We start from the raw sequence: 20,592 nt of genomic DNA, 5'->3' as shown, positions 1-20,592 counted from the left end.
CCTAAAGGGGCTGGGCCATGTGGTGCCGTGTAGGAACTCCAGCTGTTTAAGAAGACAGTGGGGACTTGAGCAACGTGAAAACAGCATGTTCCTTCCAGCGAGGACCTTTTTCCAGCCTCAGCCAATTGTTGCTATGTGGCCATAGGGCCACATGGGTCAGATCTTCCACCTTTTCAACAGAAGCAAGAAATAAAGATTTTTGGGCGCCTGGGTGGCTCAGTTGGTTAAGCAACTGCCTTCGGCTCAGGTCATGATCCTGGAGTCCCGGGATCGAGTCCCGCATGGGGCTCCCTGCTCAGCAGGGAGTCTGCTTCTCCCTCTGACCCTCCCCCCTTCTCATGTGCTCTCTCTCTCTCATTCTCTCTCTCAAATAAATAAATAAAATCTTTAAAAAAAAAAGAGATAGGGACGCCTGGGTGGCTCAGTTGGTTAAGCGACTGCCTTCGGCTCAGGTCATGATCCTGGAGTCACAGGATCGAGTCCCGCATCGGGCTCCCTGCTCGGCAGGGAGTCTGCTTCTCCCTCTGACCCTCCCCCCTCCCATGTGCTTGCTCTCTCTCATTCTCTCTCTCTCAAATAAATAAATAAAAATCTTTAAAAAAAAAAAAAGAAAGAAAGATTTTTGGGCGCCTGGGTGGCTCAGTTGGTTAGGCGACTGCCTTCAGCTCGGGTCATGATCCTGGAGTCACAGGATCGAGTCCCGCATCGGGCTCCCTGCTCAGCGGGGAGCCTGCTTCTCCCTCTGACCCTCCCCCCTCTCATGTGCTCTTTCTCATTCTCTCTCTCTCAAATAAATAAATAAAAATCTTTAAAAAAAAAAGAAAGAAAGATTTTTGTGTGACATTTTCCATGTTGTGAACTACTTCAAATAAAACACCAACACAGTTTAGCCCCAACTGTGTGTCAGAGGGCCGGCCGTGGCCACGGGCCACCAGTGTGCACCTTCTGAGGAAAACTAACACGCATGAGCTTTGGGAGTCTAAAAGCAGGGTGCCGCTGAAGGCTGTTTGAAGGTCAGGACCCGTGTGGACATAATTCCAGCAGTGGACAGGGGACATGGGACTTCCGTGATACTGCTGTTGTGTGTTAGTGACACATCTGGTTGCTAAAAATCACAGCCTGATCAGCCTCTCTGGATCTCTTTGGAAGCCCCCAGGGCTCTTAGGCAAATCTCTAGGAGGAGACTTTGGACATCCTGCTAAGAGGCAAGTGGGGTTTGAGTAATTAAAGATTAAAAGGAGATCTGGCCATATTGGAACCCCAGCCGGGTGAGGTGGTTTATACTGGTTAATCTAACTGAAAGCATCGATTTAAAAAATCCACAAATTAGAATTTTGGAAAGGAGCCCTATTTATGAAGTTATTATTAAGCACTGAGGGACAATTATACTGTTGTTGGGGATGATGATAATAATAGCAATAATAACAAATGGTAATAATCCGGCAACTGTCATTCATCGAGCACTTACCATATATGCCAGGCCCAGGGCAAGTATTTCACATGCTCGACCTCATCTAACACCTGCAGCAACCTTACACGGTATGTTCTAGTTATCTCTATTTGCTAGTTGAGGAAACTGAGGCACAGAGAGGTGAAGTAACATGCCCAAGGACACACAGATATGCCATACAAATAAGAGATGTTCACTTAGCAGTGGATCCCTTAGATTGGTTTAAAATCCTCTCACTTCTTTTTTTTTTTTTTAACAGTTTATAAACCTACTCACCAAAAAGTTCTAGCTGTCCTAACCATTTTCATCTCTCCATATTCCTTTCTGTTCTTCATTACTGTGCATGCGTTATTCTAAAATATGTTAGGGTTTACCGTTTCCGTGTGGTAATTTATGGTTTGCAGTTGTAAACTATCTCCTCCCACTACTTATCTACAAACTCTCCTCTTAATGCCATTTTTCTTAGCTAAAAAACAGCATATGTTTATCCTAGAAATTTTGTAAAAAATATAGACATATATGAAAAAATTGCTCCTAAAACCATCATCCACAGAAAAGAACTGTTCATTTTATGTGGGATTCTTTCCATTCTTTTCTGTGTATATGCATTCAACTAAAAAGGCTACAAATAAACTACTAATTATTTTTACCAAATATAAATCATATATACACATAACTATAGCTTTGCTTTTTTTCAGTTAATGTCCATCTTGAGCTGTTTCCCACATCACTCCCTTTGAAAACATTATTTTTATTTTTAATGACTACATAGAATTGTATCACATGAGTTTACCAGAGTTGATTTTAGAATTTTCATGCCATTGGATGATTAAATATTTTTAAAATGTTCACTCTTGCAGATAACATAGGGACCAACAGTTTGAACATAAGTTTTTGACCATATTTGTTGATATTTCTTTAGAATAAATTCCTTCCAGTAAAATTAGTGGGTCAAAGCCTCTAAATACATGTTGCTAAATTGCCTGTCAGAATGTTGGGCCAATTCACAGGCCACTAACACCCTCAGTTTTTAGGATCTTCATTTCTACACCATTTCCTTCTTCCCTTAACCTCCGATTTTAATTCTTTAAATGTCTTAGAACTAGAGCCTCAATTTAGTTTTCTTTTCTCATTCCAGTGTGTGTTCAGGGCAGGCCGTGCCCAGCAGTAAGTAGACAGATGTGGGAGCTTCCTGCTGAGCTCTGCTGGCTAATGGAGTCAATCAAGAAGAAACCAGCTTTAGGGTCAGCTCTGTGGGAAGCCCCAGGCCTCTGGGAATGAAGCCCATTTCCCACTACTTTACAACTTGTGGGTGATTCTGCACGTGCAGGTTTCTGGGGCAAGTAGCCAGCTAAGAAATTGGTTGGATTTCACTGGACAACCTCAGTTACCAGAAGCATGGCAACAAAGAAGGGACATAAAGCCCTGCTCCCATGGCATGGTCACAACACAACATCTGGACAGTTAGTCTTTGAGGAGACAAAAATATTCGTGCTGTCTAGATAATTTCAGAAGCTCTGGAGGGTACTGGTGCAAGGACAGGTCAAACCAATCCAAGGCCACCGAGGGGTCAACAAAGGGAAAACCATTCCTTAAGGAATCATCTTCAGAATGCTGAAGGGGAAAAAGAGAGGCTTGCCTCTCTAGGGGATTAAGAGACAAGGGAAATCTGGAATATTTTCTAGGATTTATTTGTTTTTAATGACTTATTCTCTTACTAATATATCAGAGAGAAGGAAAGTTCCTGGCTAAGAAATGAAACCAGTTCTTCCTCCCAGAAATCACAGCCAGGAATATGAATTTTTTTTTTAACTATTTTATTTATTTATTTATGATAGACAGAGAGAGAGAGAGAGAGAGGCAGAGGGAGAAGCAGGCTCCCAAGGAGCAGGGAGCCTGATGCGGGACTCGATCCCAGGACCCTGGGATCATGACCTGAGCCGAAGGCAGACGCTTAACCATCTGATCCACCCAGGCGCCCAGGAATATGAATTCTTAACAGGTGTCAAAAAAAGCACACACACACAGAGAGAGAGAGAGAGAGAGAGAGAGAGAGAGAGAGAGAAAGCACACTGAATAAGGAGAGAAGAATGCACATGCATCACTTCTGTTATAATCAATGCTTGATTTCTTTTAATCCCCAGAGTCCAATTATTTTCTTTCCAAGCTTAAGGGCACTGTCTACCCTCTGAATCTGTTGTTACACTTACAAATGGATCTGAGCTGATGGTATTATTTGCCTACTAATTTGGGTACTTAAAAAAAAATCTATCTTTAATAATTCTCTCTCCCTCTCTTTCATCTACCCACCTTTCCATCTAATGAAGGAAGTGGTTTCTATACCCTTTCTCTTCTCTGTCCCTTCGGCCTCCTGCTTCTAGAATCATAGCACAACAGAGCCTATCTAACCCCACCCACGTCCTCCAATATATACTCTTCCACAGGAGGATAGGGGCACAGATGAGAAGGGTTTCCGCACAAGGGGAAGCTACTGGAGCAGAGACAGGGGAAGTTTGTGGAATGCGGGATGGGTAGAGGTGAGATAGGAATGGGGGATGGAGGAGGAAGCTGGGCCTACAATTAGGCTTCAAAGGCTTTCAGATGTCATGTTTGCGGAGGCCTTTGTAGGCTTTCTTAAGGAATTGAGGGCATTTTTTCTTTGTAAGCAATGGAGAGCCATAGGAAACTTTGGGTGGGGTGGGGTGGTGGGAGAGATGATTAGACAGTTTTTGTTTTTCTGCTGGTCTTCTTAGCTTTTTTTCTCCCCAAGCAAAAATAACTCCATTGTGGTAGGGAAGATAAATAGGAAGGGGAAGAAATTAAAGGCAGGAATAGCAGTTTGGAGGATACTACAACACAGAAGCCCAGGCCTTTGGCTTGGACTTCGGCAGGGCGATGGAGAGGAAAGGACAGGTTTAAAAGATACTTAGGGAGTTCAGCTGACCTGACTTTGGTGCTTTTTAGAATGTTAAGAGAGAGATGGAGACAGAGAGATGGAAAGTTAAGCAAGTATGACTATGATTTCCTATAGTCACTGAGTGGGTGACGATATCATTCAATGACATAAAAAATAAAATACAGATGGAGAGGGGCACCTGGGTGGCTCAGTCGTTAAGCATCTGCCTTCGGCTCGGGTCATGATCCCAGGGTCCTGGGATCGAGCCCCACATCGGGCTCCCTGCTCCACGGGGAAGCCTGCTTCTCCCTCTCCTACTCCCCCTGCTTGTGTTCCCTCCCTCGCTGTGTCTCTCTCTGTCAAATAAATAAATAAAATCTTAAAAAAAAAAAATACAGATGGAGAAGGGCAAGTTAAAGGGAAGATAAGAAAATTGCTTTGGGGGTTTACTTGCAGAATGTCCTGTACAGTGTGGTGCTGGTAAGTGTTAACAACTTGCTTTCCAAAAACAGAAAGGGAAAGGAGATGAAAGGAAAGGAAAAAGAAAGCCCTTATTATATCGGATTTCCAGTGGTGTAAATATTCTCACCATTGGCCGATTTTAAGCTAGCCCCATGGAAGTCACTCATCGCAGAGTTGGGAGAAATATACACAGTCAGCTCTTCTGAGCTGGACTGAACTGACTCTAGCACACCGCTGGTCCTGCCGGATACTCTACCGTGCATTTGGGAGCATAGTCCTGGAGCTCAGCAAGGAGATGAGAACTAGAGATAATGGGGCTTAGGTGAAGCCAAGGGAGTGGAGCATGTAGAAATAAAATGAGAAAACCAGTAATAGGTGACATCTGTATAAGGAAAGAGGAGTCAGAAAAAGAGCAGTTAAAGAGGCAGGAGAGTCAAAAGAGAACCAGATTCATGAAATACAAGAGAAGAACTAGTTTCAGTAAGGAAGTGTCAAGTACCAGACAGAGATCAGGTAGCCTAAGGACTTAAAAGAGGTCATGGGCATTACCAGTGAAGCAGTCTTTCTGTGTTTGAGACATTCTTCTATTTTTCTACATTGAAACCATTTTGTAATGATAAAAAAGAAAACACATATGCCTCTCTCTTTCTTTTTAAGGAGATCATTAATGAATTTGGACAGAACACACTCAGTGGTGGAAGCAAGAGTTTGCCTGAAGTGGGCTGGAGAGTTTGAATAAAAAGGAAGGAGTAGAGATGAAATCTTTCCAGCAGTTTGGCTATTAATGGAAGGAGAGCTCGAAGAGTGACATATTGGAAGGATGGCTTTTAAAAAGAATTATAAGTCATTGATCAACTAGTAATTCAGGGGAATATATCTGTTTATAATCCAGGCTAACTTGCTGATCCCAATGACAGGCAGAACAAACATCCTACTCAAGTTCAGAAGCAGTAATGGTTTTGAATGTTGCTTACATGTCAATAGGAGTCACATTAATACAGAAGGCGATTGATTGCATTGGTCCAATTAAATTGAATTTGTAGGGCGCCTGGGTGGCTCAGTTGGTTAAGCGACTGCCTTCGGCTCGGGTCATGATCCTGGAGTCCCTGGATCGAGTCCCGCATCGGGCTCCCTGCTCGGCAGGGAGCCTGCTTCTCCCTCTGACCCTCCCCCCTCTCATGTGCTCTCTCTCATTCTCTCTCAAATAAATAAATAAAATCTTTAAAAAAAAAAAAAAATTGAATTTGTAGGTATTCAGAGCCTGTGTGATTCATGGTTTACTCCGTAGATAATAGTATTCCTTGTATTTTTAAAATTTGAATATTGATTGCTTGATGATTGGTTTGTATCCAACCATGTACGGGAATTAAACTGACTCAAATATGAACTGTACATCTTTTTATTCCTTCTTATATGAAAAAAGAATTACCTAATTTTTCCCCTTAACTTTGAGGCACCTCACATTCTCCAGGAGTTCTCAAAAAAAATCCACCTATTAGGTCTTAATTGTATCACATTCAGCTTGACAAGTTATTTTTAGAATACTTTCTTTTTTATTCTTCATTGACTTCCTGGGATACTCTATTTTTTCAGAGTTTCCAAAGGAAACCAAAGGGTGTGCATACCAACCAAAAGCACATGTGTAGTGAAAATCATTTATGTTTTAAACAATATGTATACGTACATTTATGTAGACCAGTTAATAGATACTATCTATCAAAGCAACATCCAAGCAAAGCCTTGTAGGTAATCCCTAATTTAAAAATCTCAATGGAATGATAAAATTGAGCATCTCTGAAGTTCCATGACCTCTAGCAGGGTCTGCAAGGCCACAGCTGCCTGAAGGGCAAGTCTGTAATTAGAAGACACCAGGGTGATCTCAGAATAGAACTTCAAGCCACCTGGGCTACATTTTCAGAATCAGCTTCTCTGGAGCTACAGTAACAAAGAAGGGCCTTCCTACTTAATATTTGGGAAAGGTCACCTAGGGTGGGGACTTGGGAGTTTTGTTGTTGGTGTTAGCAGGAATCAAGAGTTGGAGAAAAGCTCACTGAAGCATACTCAGGAACAAATCAACCTATGATATTCAAGGGAGAGCATTCTCATTGACAAACTTTCTCAAGGGACACATTCTCTTACACTCTAACTTTTGGAATTCAATATTTTTGTTATATGAATCTGTCACACTTGCAAAGTATGGGCTTGGTATCAGCGGACTTAAGTCCTTGGGGTCACCTGGCTAAGTCACGTAGCCTCTCTGGGGGCTTGGGCTCTTTTATTGGTAGAAATCAACAAGACTAATAAACATGTTTCAAGCACTACAGTGTGTTCATGTATTCGTTGCAGGGGTGAGCAGATTCTTGGAACCACAGATTGTTCTTAGTTAAAAGTGGTCACGGGGCCGCCTAGGTGGTTCAGTCAGTTAAGCATTTGACTCTTGATTTCGGCTCTGGTCATGATCTCAGGGTTGTGAGAACAAGCCCAGGTCAGGCACTGCACTGGGGGTAGAGCCTGCTTGAGATTCTCTCTCTCCCTCTCTCTTTGCCCCTCCCCAACCCCCACCTCCCTCTCAAAAAAAAAAAAAAAAAAAAATCACCTTTGGTTTTGGAGCCATAGACTTTTGTTTTTAATTTCTATCCTCTCTCTGGGGCTTTTCTTCTTCTTGGGCTCATCTCCTTTCTTCAGCATCTTATCTTTGTCTTACCTGTACAGAATTTACTGTCACTCATTCCCTAGTGGCACAGTCTAAGGGATTATTTTAATAGGGGTTTTTTTGGGAACCATAGCCTTCAAAATTTCAAAAACAATGATTTTGGTGGTGGGATTTTAAGCACAGTGACAGATGGGTTTAGGGTGGGCGGTAAGGCAGGGAATGGAGAGTCTGGGAGACCTAATCATTCCCCTGATCATACTTGGAATGGTATCACCTCCTCCAGGAGCTTTCCTTTATATCTAGAGGGTCAGAGAGATTACTTTTAACTTTTTGCAAGACCTGGAGTTTAATGGTTTAGCATGGTTTGGAAAAACTTTACAGGCCATGGCTGGTATCTGAAAATGACATTAATAGTCAGCTAATAACACCCTCTTTGTTTACAGTGCCATTCTTCCAAGGAGGTCAAATGAACAAAATTCACTTTCCGAAAATCCCTGTGAGGCAGGGAGAGCATACATATTCTCTTTATTTTACAGATGAAGAAATGGAGGCAGAAAGTTGCACATCATGGGGTTTGGCCACATTTGACCCAGAACCCAGTCTCTTGGCCAGGGTTATCCTTTGAACCAAGGCAAGATGCTCACCCTGGGCTTCAGAAAGCTTGGCTCTGGCCCTCCTCAAATTTCAACCCTTCCTAAGGGTGAGCAGTCCACTGGGCCAAGGGGCCATGCCACCAGAGTTAGGAGTACCTGGGACCCCAGAATTCCTTGCCCTATGGCTCCTAAGTGCACTTCCAGAGCCTGCATGGCCCTCCTCACTGGATCTGTCCTGAGTATTGACAGAACCACTGATGTGTGTACCTGCCTAGGTTGTGGCCTAGACAGTAGTGTAGTGTGGTGTAGTGTGGAGGGGGCTTGTGCAGCTGAGGTCCACATGCATACAGTGAAGGTTCTTCTGGAATATGACAGAGCTGGGGATGGGAAGAGAAGGGGTTTGGGGGCCCACCGTCTTACTCTACCACATTCTTGCCAAAACTCAGGTCAGACTGTGAGGAGTCTGAATGTGAACCTGTCCTTCCAGGTTGCTTCAAACCCATCTTTGTCAAGGTAGGAGACCTTTATTTTACAGTTTGTCAGCTTGATTTATGACTTAAATATTTAGACAAAGTATGTGGGCCTCCATTTGTACTTCTGTCTCTGTCCCTCAAATGTTATGGTCGGTCTGCTTCTGACGGTCATGGCTAAGCCAGAGGAGGAAGTTGGAGAACTGAATAGTTATATAATTTCACAACTGTGATTCTCTAGCTGCACTTTGCAAATCTGTATAAGCCAAAACACAAGCTCTGTGTATTTATTACTGGGACTCTGACCAATATAATGAAAACATAAAGGGGACTGGTTCACATTGTTCCTTTTTTTTTTTGCTGCTGCCCACCTCCCCCCAGTTTGCAAAGAGAAGGAGCAAGAGGCTTTTCATTGGCCCTCCCAGGCACCTGGGAGGCCCAGGCTGGGAATCCCAAAGGCAATAAATAAGTCACCTATTGAATACCAAAGTCAGGGTTTGTGGGGGAAAACAAAAACTGCTAATTATCCAGAGGACTGTCCGTCCTCCCCCACACCCTGGGCATTTGAAAGGAAAGACTAAAGGGTTGGTGTCCTGAGGTGTTTCGGCCCCCGATCCCTCCGACTGGGTAAAGTAACAAAGGAAAAAAAAAAATTGCTGAAGGTAGGAGTTTAGAGGAAGCGATTTCCACTAGTGCTATTGGCCGAATGGAACGTGGAGGAGACAGTCTCGGGCTCAGCCCCAAGACCCAGGTTTCCCCCTCTTCCTAGGCGGGCATGCTCGGGCAGGGCGGGGGGCACCCACCCTGGACCCGCGAGGCCAGCAGCAACCTCCCCCGCCCCCACTTCCCGCCCTCCGCCCCCAGCCCTGCAGGGAGCAGCGGGACGTCGCCCATTTAAGGGGCGGGGCGCGGCTCCACGTGCTTTCTGCTGAGTGACTGAACTACATAAACAGAGGCCGGGGAAGGGGGCGGGGAAGGAGGGAGAGAACAGGCTTTGACCGATAGTAACCCTGGCGCTCAGCGCAGCCGAATCTATAAAAGGAACTAGTCGCGGCAAAACCCCGGTAATTCTGAGGGAGAGTGAGTGGGGCAGGGACCCGCTGAGCCCAGCCGACACCTCTCTCCTCGGGCGCAGGTGGGCAGGGAAGGGGGCGCCGCCGGACCGGCGCAGCCAGAGCCAATTTCTCGGGGCCGCTTTGCTCCTCTTTTTTTCTTAAAAAAAAAAAATTTTTTTTTTTCCTTTTCCCCTTCTCCGGAAGGGTTTTTCAAGGGGTGGGGGGAAAAGACGCAAACACCAAAGTGGAAAACAGGTAAGAGGTTCTCCAGTGGCTTGGGCGTTATTGTTTTGTTTCGGGGCCGAGGAGACTCTGGAAAGCGCTGGGTTTCGGGGATTAGTCCGAACCCCCACCTCTTGCAGCGCAAATGGGGCGGGGGCAGTGTAAATGGAGAGGACGTCCTAGGACGAGCTCTAGCGACCCAAAGACGCTGGCGCTGCTGCGCTCGGGGCTCACCCGGCGGTGGAGCCGGGAAGCATCTCTGGGCGTGGAGACCCGGGCGCCGTACCGCGGGCGCAGTGCGATGGGGGGTTCTGGTCTTACTGGGGGCGCTGATGCCGGGGTGGGGGGTGGGCGGAGAGTGGCAGTAACAGCTCCGAGCGCTTCCCTTTGTTTGGAAGAGTCTGAGCCGGCTGGAAACCCCTCCGGCTACGGGTCGGCCGGCGCCCACCGGGACAAATGCCAGCACTGAGTCCCCAATCCATTCTTTAAGGAGCTGGTCTGAGTTGGGCTCTGACTTGGGGATCGGCCCCGTGCGCCCCCGGACTGGAGTGGCGCGTTCTTGTTCCCCAAGAACTCGACTGGGTGGTGGCCCAAACGGGGTCTGTAGCGCTGTTGATCACTTGAGGCCTCGGGGGCTTTGTTTGACTTGGGGGTCCTGCCTCTGGTCTGCGTGCGCTCACCCAGCTGGTGTCCTGGCGCAGCGGGGGGACGCGTTTTGTTCTTTTTAAAAACAAAAGACTTAGAAGAAGAGCCTGCGGAAACCTGGAGCTGAGGTGCCCTTTCCCCCACCCCCCATGCTTCGTGCCCTTTGCTGCTTAGTCTCCTGGGGCGGCCTCAGGCCGGGCACGGATGGGGAAGCTGCGGCGAGCTGGTGCCGGGGACTGACCGGGAGTAACCCCGGCGGGCGGCGCAGAACTCGAAGCTCCGCCGCGGGGCTGGGCCGGGTGGTGGGGGGAGGGAGGGCTGGGCTTGGGCTGCGGGTGGCCCCGGGGGACTGGCCCGCAGCGCCTCCTGGCCGAACGGCCTGGGGATCGACCCTGTGGCCGGAGGGCGGCCCGGGCTCCCCGAGGGGCTGTCGCTTGCGGGTTCCGACTAAGATCCGGTGAAGACGGGTAGTTGGAGACTGGGAGGCCCGGGGGATCAGGCGGAAAGGCCGTCTGGTTGTTTATGAGAATGGTTCCCGGTTCCCAGACCCTTGTTAACATGAGAAGGTTCTTGGTGTGGGCCAGTGCCCTGGTTGTGTGTAGGTGTCTGTTTTTCAGCACTTAATCTTATAGAAGGAAGTAAACAAGGTGTGTGTGTGTGTGTGTGTGTGTGTGTGAGAGAGAGAGAGGGAGGGAGGGAGAGAGAGATGGGGAGAGAGAAGCGTCTGGCACTGGAAGTAATTGGCCCTTATCTTTTGCAGCATTGATAGCATCAGCTTTTAAAACCCAAAACTCTTATTCAGTGATGCCTCACAAAATGAGTGAGTGGTATATACATTCATGTAAAAGAGGACAAATTTGATATTATTGGTGATGAAAATCAGCAAGTCACTTGACCCATCTGCCCCCTCCCGCCAACATCTTACAAAATTTTCCAAGTTCAAAAGCAGTTTTACTGGTTCTTTTAACAATAGTTGGGGACCCAAACCTAAGTTTTGATCTTCTTTTCAGACAGAACTTAAATCCTAACTAATAAAGTGCTTAATTTCTCATCTCCCCTTTTATTTCAGCCCATTTTTCCTCATACCTACCACAAAAATAATGGAGGCTTTCTGTTTGAATCATTCCCTTGGGACACTTTTCCCAAATCAAAGAAAGTGTGAAAGCATGGAGAATGTTCTGAAATAGAACCTCTTCAGATAGTATAATAATTCTCAAGTACAAAGGTTCTGTTGTCAGCCTGTTCCCCAGGTGCTCCTGTAAAGCAAATAATTCATGATAGAAATTTAAAAAATGTTGGATACACCGAGCAAATTGGTATCTACTTGGAAAAAAAAAAAAAACAGCAATAGAATCAGAGTGATCAGGCTTAATGATGACCACAGTCCATTTAAGGGACAAGAATTGCTATTCCAGTCAGAGTAATTCCCTTGCAAGAACAGGTCTCATGTTCCAGAATGACATACCTGATTTTGAAGGGACCACTTGTGATACGTGTGTCTCCTGTCCTCCTGAGCATTTGAAATCCCAACTCTTCTAAATATTCCAATTTACATCTAAATAGAGGCCTATAATGGACACATTCTTGACTTAGGGCATATTTATAGTTCTGTGAGACAATGGTAAGTCTAGGACTGAAAAAGGGTGGTTAGGGCTTGGTTGTTTTCAACCTCTGCTCTAGGAGGTCCCAATGCTTACATTATTAAAAATGAATGAAATTCAGCAACACAGCTTTTTATTACCTTCTATAGTATTTACCTTATATGGAGAGAAGTTGGAATATTTCCATCAAAAAAATGTTTTTAGGGATCTGTCCTCCCATAAACCAAGTGATTTATGCTAGGTTCGTAGCGATTGAGAATTGTTAATATTTTTGCTATTTCAGTTTTTAGCTCGTAAAGTAATTAAGTGGGCATTACCTTAGACTCTTTAATTATGAACGTTTTGGATATCTAGGAATTACCTGTAGACATGTGGTTTTGTATTTCTTAAATACTCTTAATCCAAATACATTTTTATTTACTGTCAGGATATTAAATAAGTCAAGTAAAATGTTCTTTATGGCTGTTATTCCAGCATCACATTTTATTTTATTTTATTTTTTTAAAGATTATTTATTTATTTATTTGACAGAGAGAGACACAGCAAGAGAGGGAACACAAGCAGTGGGAGAGGGAGAAGCAGACTTCCTGCTGAGCAGGGAGCTGATGCGGGCTTGATCCCAGGACCCTGAGATCATGACCTGAGCCAAAGGCAGATACTTAAGGACTGAGCCTCCCAGGCACCCCCCAGCATCATATTTTAAATGACCTTTCTGAAAATTTGTTTTATTTAACTGTTCTGGGAGAGGGCCTTCATAAAAAACTGAGACCCTCTTAATATCTGCATGTGGAAATAATCATAAGTGCCAAAGTTATTGCAATGTTTAATAGACACTATATAACACTGTGCCAAGCACTAGTCCAAATGCTTTTCAAATACTAACCAATTTAATCTCTGTAACAATCCCGTTTATTATTCTTACAAATGAAGAAACTGAGAGGTTAACTAACTTTGTCCCTGGTCACACATTTTGCAAGTTGGCAAAACTAAGATTTGAGGGCGCCTGGGTGGCTCAGTTGGTTAAGCGACTGCCTTCGGCTCAGGTCATGATCCTGGAGTCCCTGGATCGAGTCCCGCATCTCGGGCTCCCTGCTCGGCAGGGAGCCTGCTTCTCCCTCTGACCCTCCCCCCTCTCATGTGCTCTCTCTCTCTCATTCTCTCTGTCTCAAATAAATAAATAAAATCTTTAAAAAAAACAAAAAACAAAAAACAAAAAACTAAGATTTGAACCCAGCCAGTGAGCCCCAGAGTACTTTAATGCCCATACTAAACTTTGAGGTGGTAACAATTTTAGCTGCTGTAAGCAGAGGACTTTTGAGGATGCTTGTTATGTTTATGGTACAATCATCTGCTAGAGACCTTATCAGACTCTACGGCCTGTATCATATTTCCCTTGTTGCTGGGAGTGGGCCAACCAAATTCTCTTCAGCTTGGGACATAGGTTGCATAGGGGATTGCAACACTATGGAAAGAACAGACAATAAAATTTACTCAACTCGAATTCTTTTCTTGGTTTAAAATGAAAATTTTACTATTGCTGCAGTCAGATATTTGTGAGTAGGTCTATGCTATCAAAATGTTTTCCTGTGTAATACATATAAAATGGAATGGCAGAATATTTGGCTGTAAAAGTCTAAGGAACAAAAGACAAAGGAAAGAGAACTATTAGTTTAGCTGTCAATCCTAACGGGTGAATTTTTTTTTCTGTTGGTTATAGTACAATACAGTTTCTGCTTGTTCTATCCTTGATTATGTTGTGGACCTTTTGAAATAAGCTATTTCTCTGTTAACTGCCATTACTGTCTAGGAATCAAATTTAGCCATTTCTTAAGGCATCTTCCTTTGAAAGTAAATACAGTTTCAAAGTCTGCTTTATAAAAGTGAATTAAATTGTCATAGCAAATTAGAAATCAGCTCTTAGAAAACATTTCTGCTTGATTAGAAACAGTTTCATTTATTGTTGATTTACTGGGTGCTGGATGTTGTTTAAGCATTTTACATGATGATTCAGTTCATTGTCACGAGATCAAGTGAGGGTAGGTACTATTACTCATTTTACAGACGGGGAGACTGAGGTATAGACAGGTTAAGGAGCCTGATCGTGGAGTTTGTTGATTAGTGAAGCTGAGGTTGCCTCTCGGGCAGTTTAGTTTCCATGAATTTACCAATATCCGGGTAAGGACTTTGTCAAAATACCAAGTTTTGACAAAAGAAATAGTAGCAAAAGGCAAAGAGTGATTCACTTTTTCATTTGGTTATTTTCGCCTAAAAATAGTTCCCTGGATAAGTGACCAGCATAGATGTTGTTAGAGAGGTACATTTTAGAAGTATTTGAGGCCAGAGAATGAAAATCTCATATGTAAAATTACTTTCAGATAGAGCTTTCAGTTACTCTGCATTCCGTTAAGATGATAAACTATATTAAAGCAAAGAGCATTTTGCTTTAATTTAACTGCAGGTGCATCACACGTGGTTCCTAGAACAAAATAAAGTTTGAAGTCCTGTCTTTTTCCATTTTGAAAATTTACCTTAAGACCTGATTTGAATGTCATCCCTCTCATAAACTGGATTCACTCCTCCCTGCCAACACAGAGTGAAAACTATCCCCTTCTTTTTTACTCCCATAAGATTGGGTCACTGCAGTGTTCATGCCATGTGTTTAATTGCATTCTTTTGTTATAGTTAACATTATTTGTATTCCTCTTGAGTGTATGCTTCTCCTTGAGAAGGTCTTTGATTCATTCTCCCCAGTCTTTAATTCAACCCCCTTGATATGAAAGGGGTTCAGTAAAAGCTGACTTGAATGAATCAAACAAAGAGAATGGGAAACTAATGTTTGCTGTATTCTAAAAGACAAATTAGAATGATGGCATAATCACAGAAAAGCATTAGAAATAGAAGTATATGAGAAATAACTGTAGTTAAGGTTAGGTTTATGATAGAGATTGAGCAATTTTAGTACATAGTCAATTTAGACCAGCTTAGTTTTTTTTGTAGAACAAACAATTCTGATTCCATTCAGTTTCATTTCTCTTTTTTTGAGGCAGCTGTGATTTGAGAAAATGCTATCATCTGTGACATTTCACTTTCAAGTACTTTGATTTGCGCATTAATGAATTTTTTAAAGTAAGAATGAGATAATTCACTAAGTAATCTAGAATTTAAGTATTTTTTTAAAAAAACAAAATAACCTTTTATGCATAGGATCTTTTCTTTTATTCATTCTCTCTGTGTATGTGTATGTGCGTTTATTTATTTAAGACTCTGCAGCGTTTTCTATGCCAAATCCAACTTCCAAGAAGCATTTGGAAGCCAAAGCATTTTATCTGGCTAGTCTTGGACTCCAGATGTTTTATCATAACTGGTATTTAGTGTGGGACATTTCCCAGAAAGAATTTTACATATATAACCAATCAGTGGTTATCATTTATTGGGAGAGGATTTTTAACCATTTTGAGCATATGATGAAAACAATGGATTCTCTTCAGAAAAAATATACGTAGCCATGTACACTCCAAATTTTATGTATAATTACATATAATTATATTTTACATATAATTTCAGAAATCCACTGAAGAGCCATGTGACCTTGGGCAGGTCATTTTACTTTTCCAAGATTTAGGTTCTTGGTTTATAAAATGAAAGCAGAGGAAGCACATGAGCCCTTCTTGCATTTACACCCTCCAGCTCTAGGTCTGTATTTAGGAAAAGGATGATTCTTTGATTGGAGCTGCTTAGATAATCCATCCTGCAGGGCATCCCCAGCATTGGTATAATAGATGATGTGCGTTTCCGGGGTTAGAGAGAACACGCCCAGGGAATGCGTACGAGTATTCCTGATGAGAGTGAAGGTGGCATGAAAAGGTGATGGGAAGAGGGGAAAGTACAGGCAAGAAAGCTGTGGAAATTGCCTGTTTATCTGTGTTAATGGAGGAAGATGTGAATCGTAGAACCAAAAAGGCGTTCTCATCTGAAATGCAAAGGAAGGGGGAGTTGGTTCATCTCAATACATTTCAAGAGAGCAAATATGATTTGGTGAGACATTGTTCTCGTCTCCACTTCACCATTTGGAGAATCTCTCTGAAATAAAATATTCATTTGGACTCTCCTGTCCTGGACATCTCCAGTATGGGGTATAGGTTTTGCTTCTTACACGCACACCGTAGTCCTGTTAAGCCGTTATGTGGAAAGGAGTGCTGGTGCCCGTCAGAATTGGACTGACCTGGTAAGGATTTTCCTAAATCCTGCGGAAGACTCAAACCGGGGGTAGGTGGGCAGGACACAGAGCTTTCTAAAGCATTGTCCTGAATTTGTTGTTTCAGAGGTCACAACAGATTGGGACCAGCAGGAAGAAGAAGGGAAAAAAAGGAGCAAGAAGTGTTAGGATTGGGGGGGGGGGCACGAGAGGAGGAAAGACACTGCGGAGAAGTTGTGTGGGTTTCATATCCCTGTCTACAGTTGCTTTGCAAAATTCCTGAAGGATGTCAGGGTGGGAATAGTTGCTTTTGCCAAGGGTCAAACCAAGCTTGTTTTCTTGAAGAAGCAAGTCCCCAAGGGGCTGGCAGTTTGAAATTGATTGCATCTGGGGTTTAGATGATCCGAGTTTGACGTAAAGGCAACATTCCTTGCAAAGGCCGAGGGTAAGTGAAGACTCAGACTAAGGAGTTTAGATTGACCTGAGCTCCCTTCTCTACCCCCAGACACAGGGCTTTGGGATGGAGGCGGCAGTTTATCTTAACTGGAGTGAGGTGTGGTCTCTAGCCCCGGAAGAGGGAGGGAAGAGGAAGATAAACGATTAGAAAAATGTGTTAATGTACAAAATGTGTTACTATGAAGTGAAATGTGTTAACATACAGAAAATACCGTGAAACTGATACTCATTTTTTCAGCAGATATTTTTTTCAAATACCATGTAAAGTACAAGGGTGCTGACCAAATGTCAAAAGACTGAGGATCTGCCACCATAATGATATTTAGCTTGGCATTCAGGGCTCTTTGAAACAAGACTCTGACCTATTTTGACAGCTTCATCCTTCATTATAAGAGGATACTTGAACTCAACCGGTATTTTTGCCAGTGATTAGTGTGGCTTAATAACTATCTGTTAACTGAACCTCCCTCCACAGGTTTTTCCTCGTTGTCTCTGACTTGGACTCTAGGAACCCCTTCTTGCTAGTTTTTGGCTTCTCATTGTTCTGGAGTCTCACATTGATCCTCTATGGTTGCTTTTGTTTGCACTGCGCCCTCTGCTTCTATTCCTCACTGACTGAGCTTCTCCCCACCCGTCGTGGGTAGACGAGAGCTCGGCAAGGGCTAAGCCTTCTGCTACATCACCTCCTGTCTTTGTCACCGAATCTTTGGTAGGCGGCACATCAGCCACCCATGTTATTTCAGTTGACTCACATTTTTATAATCATCAATGGATTTTTAAAAGTTAACCTTGGGTGGGTCCTCTAAATTGAAAACTGATCACAGTTGCCTCAAATAAAAGGTTATTCACAAAATAGCGTGAAAACAAGTTATTTTTCTCAACAGTCTTGTCTGTAAAATAAACTTGCCTCCCAAAACGTGTTAGTGGACTGTGACACTTGTTCTTACTTTGTTAAAAAGCGGAATTGGCCTGTGTTAAAGAGGTGCTGAAGAGAAGGCCAAACCCAAACTTTATTCTCCTTAATGTAATTAAAATTTTTGTGAAGGCCAAAAAAGTGCTGAAAAGAAAAAAATTTTTCTCATGGTGTGAGTCAGAGTTTAATACTGTGCCTGTCCATCTAAAATCCTCTAAGTGGAATTTGAGTAGCTCTTTTTTTTTTTTTTAAGATTTTATTTATTTATTTGAGAGCGAGAGAAAGTGAGCTTATGGGGAGGGGAGGGAGGGGCAGAGGGAGAAGCCGACTCTCTGCTGAGCAGGGAGCCTGATGCGGGACTCAATCCCAGCACCCTGGGATCATGACCTGAGCCGAAGGCAGAGGCTTAACGACTGAGCCACCTGGAATTTGAGTAGCTCTTAAATCCATATTGTGTCACTCTTCTCACATTTGGGGGACTGTTGAGGTTGCCCCATTTTTCAGATGGTGCACCCGTTACAGAGAGTAGTTAAGTAACTTGTTCATGGTTCACATATTTTGCTAATGGCAACGCCTGGGATTCAAACTCAGGTCTGATCCCCAAACTCCAAGCAGTGTTTTTTTAGATTCAGAATATCTTCTACTCTTGGGTACCTGGGTGGCTCAGTTGGTTAGGCATCTGCCTCAGGCTTGGGTCGTGGTCCCGGGGTTCTGGGATGGAGACCTGCATCGGGCTCCCTGCTCAGCGGGGAGTCTGCTTCTCCCTCTCCTTCTGCTGCTCCTCCTGCTTGGTCTCCCTCTCTCTGTCAAATAAATAAATAAAATATTAAAAAAAAAAAGATTTTCTACTCCAGCCTCTTCATCATCAAGACTTGTTTTCTGTTCTGTGGCTCAGAGTGGTAGAGTGACTTGCCTAGATTCACACTCCAGCAGTCATTAACAGGAAATTAAAAACTTGGCCCCATGTGTCTTTAATCCAGGGTTCTTACTACCAGAATTTCGGGTAATATTCACAGTGTCCTTTCAGGAGAGAAAAAAGAAATAGTATCTATAAAAGTCTGTCCTTTTCAGCTTAAAATGGACATTGAATCCTTGAAAATTGGACTGGCCTCATTTACTTATTGTCTGTTGATCCAATTTGAATCTTAAAGGGTTTTTCAACTGTATTTTTTTTCTCTCTCTCTCTCCAATAAAAATTGCTCCTTGGTTGTAAGTTTGAATCGGAAGGAAATCCCCACAGCAGTGCTGAAGATTGAGTTTTTGCTGGGATCTGCTTCCTTTATGCAAAAGTACAAAACCCTGTGCTAATTTTGGCTGGTTAAGATTAATTGTGATTCAAGGCAGAGTGTGTGTGTGTGTGTGTGTGGGTGTGTGTTTGTATGTGTTTTTTAACTTTAATGATTGTGTTCATTGAATAAGGACCTTGAGTTCAAGAGAAAGAAAGCCTTTGGTCAAGTTGTGTTTATTCAGTTGTCAGTCCTGTTGCAGGATTTGCAAATTCAGTGGAATTAGTGCCATTTTCCAGTTTTCAATCCCAGTCACATTTCACATGATCACAGCGTGGCTTTCTCCTCCTCCGCTGAGCAAATGGAGGGTTGTCCGACAGTTGGTTCGAAGGGCCTCCTACAGGGGGAGTGCTGGTGTCCCTGGGGGCTGCAGGGACCCACCAGGCACTCTGTCCTTTAGGCGGAACTCCATTTGGGGACGTGGTTGCTCACCTGAAGTAGATACTTAACCCATGGCTGCCTGCGAGATGGGATTGTGCAGATATTTAAATGCCACTCTAAAACCACTGTTGAAAAAAGTAGGCTAGCAGGAGTTCTACCCAATAGTTTAGTATTGTTTTCTCCTTGAGCACTTTTTTTTTTTAAATCTGGCACATAAAATGTTTGATTTACAGTGCTTTCTAGAAGGAATACTCACAATTGTAATAATATTGGAATAATACAAATCTGTTTCCTCTGAGAAGAGCCTCCCAAACCTCAAATAATGGAGTTCGTGTTGCCAGTATTTTAAAAAAAAAAAGGCTAACATCCTTCAGTTTTTGTTTTTCAGAATCACAAGCATGTAGATTTAAACTTGTGATCTTATTCCTCTTTCTTCTTTTAATTTAGCCAAGCAGCCAGCAACGTGGTTTGTTTGGGTTACTCTAGAGAAGGAGTTCAGTTGTAAAATTGGGAGGGCGGAGCTTAGACCCTGCACCTCTGGGTCTGGCCTAGGACGCAGTCTGACTTCTCACTTACCTAGTTACCTGGTCCTTGCTGGGCTGCAGAAACAAGCATCTCAGACACGAGACACAAGCCTGCACTGCCTCAAGATCTGGCTGGTGAAAGAAGGTGTTGTGGACAAGATTGCTGGGTTTGGGCGCATACTTAGTGAGCTAGAACTGGACAAGAGCCTGGAGATTAGATAACTTGTTTTGGCAAAAGTAAAGGGAATAAAGTATTGAGGTGGAAAAATTGTATCCAGGTTTTGCTATGCTTCATTGAGCACGATTTTGACTTGAGCTTATGGGTGTAGAGTTCAAAAGCCCTGACCCGTGCTGACAGTCTTCTATTTAGGGTTGAGCCCCCAGGGGAGGTGTTCTTGGAGGTGGCATGCTTACAGGGGCTGTAGAGCCTATGTCTGGCAAATTACAGATTCTCCTTTGCTCACATGAACTCAATGAAAATGAACGTCCTTCCTGACAAATTAGAGCGGCTTTGAGGACAACCAAATTAAACACGTTCCAGCTTGAACTTGAGTTTCTCTGAGCACAGCTGGAAATTTTGTTATGCTTTTGGGCTAACTGAACCTTTACTTTCAATGAAATTTCTGATTTGTTAGTGTAGCGAACCTGCTTTAATTCTTTTCTCCCATTCCCATTTCAGAAGCCCTCATTCCACAAATGTTTACAGAGCCTGGAGTCCTCCTGGGCATGGGGCTCAGTATGGCAGAGAACAAGATGGTGAGACACAGTGGCTTGCCACACGTCGCTTACA

At 43.5% G+C, this 20,592-nt stretch overlaps 1 protein-coding gene across 1 annotated transcript in view; it reads left to right on the top strand.

Moving 5' to 3' along the window:
- The first annotated feature begins 9,781 nt into the window (after nucleotides 1-9,781).
- Nucleotides 9,782-20,592, top strand: part of LOC110581396 (phospholipid-transporting ATPase ABCA1) — a 127,742-nt gene continuing 116,931 nt past the window's right edge. Inside the window, 1 exon segment of the mRNA XM_021691219.2 lies at nucleotides 9,782-9,834. The gene's annotated coding sequence lies outside the window, so the exon portion shown is untranslated.

This window comes from Neomonachus schauinslandi, chromosome 13, assembly GCF_002201575.2.
Source record: "Neomonachus schauinslandi chromosome 13, ASM220157v2, whole genome shotgun sequence".
NCBI lineage: Eukaryota > Metazoa > Chordata > Mammalia > Carnivora > Phocidae > Neomonachus > Neomonachus schauinslandi.
The sequence above is the reverse complement of the archived record's forward strand: the minus strand, read 5'-3'. Positions and strand labels throughout refer to the sequence as shown.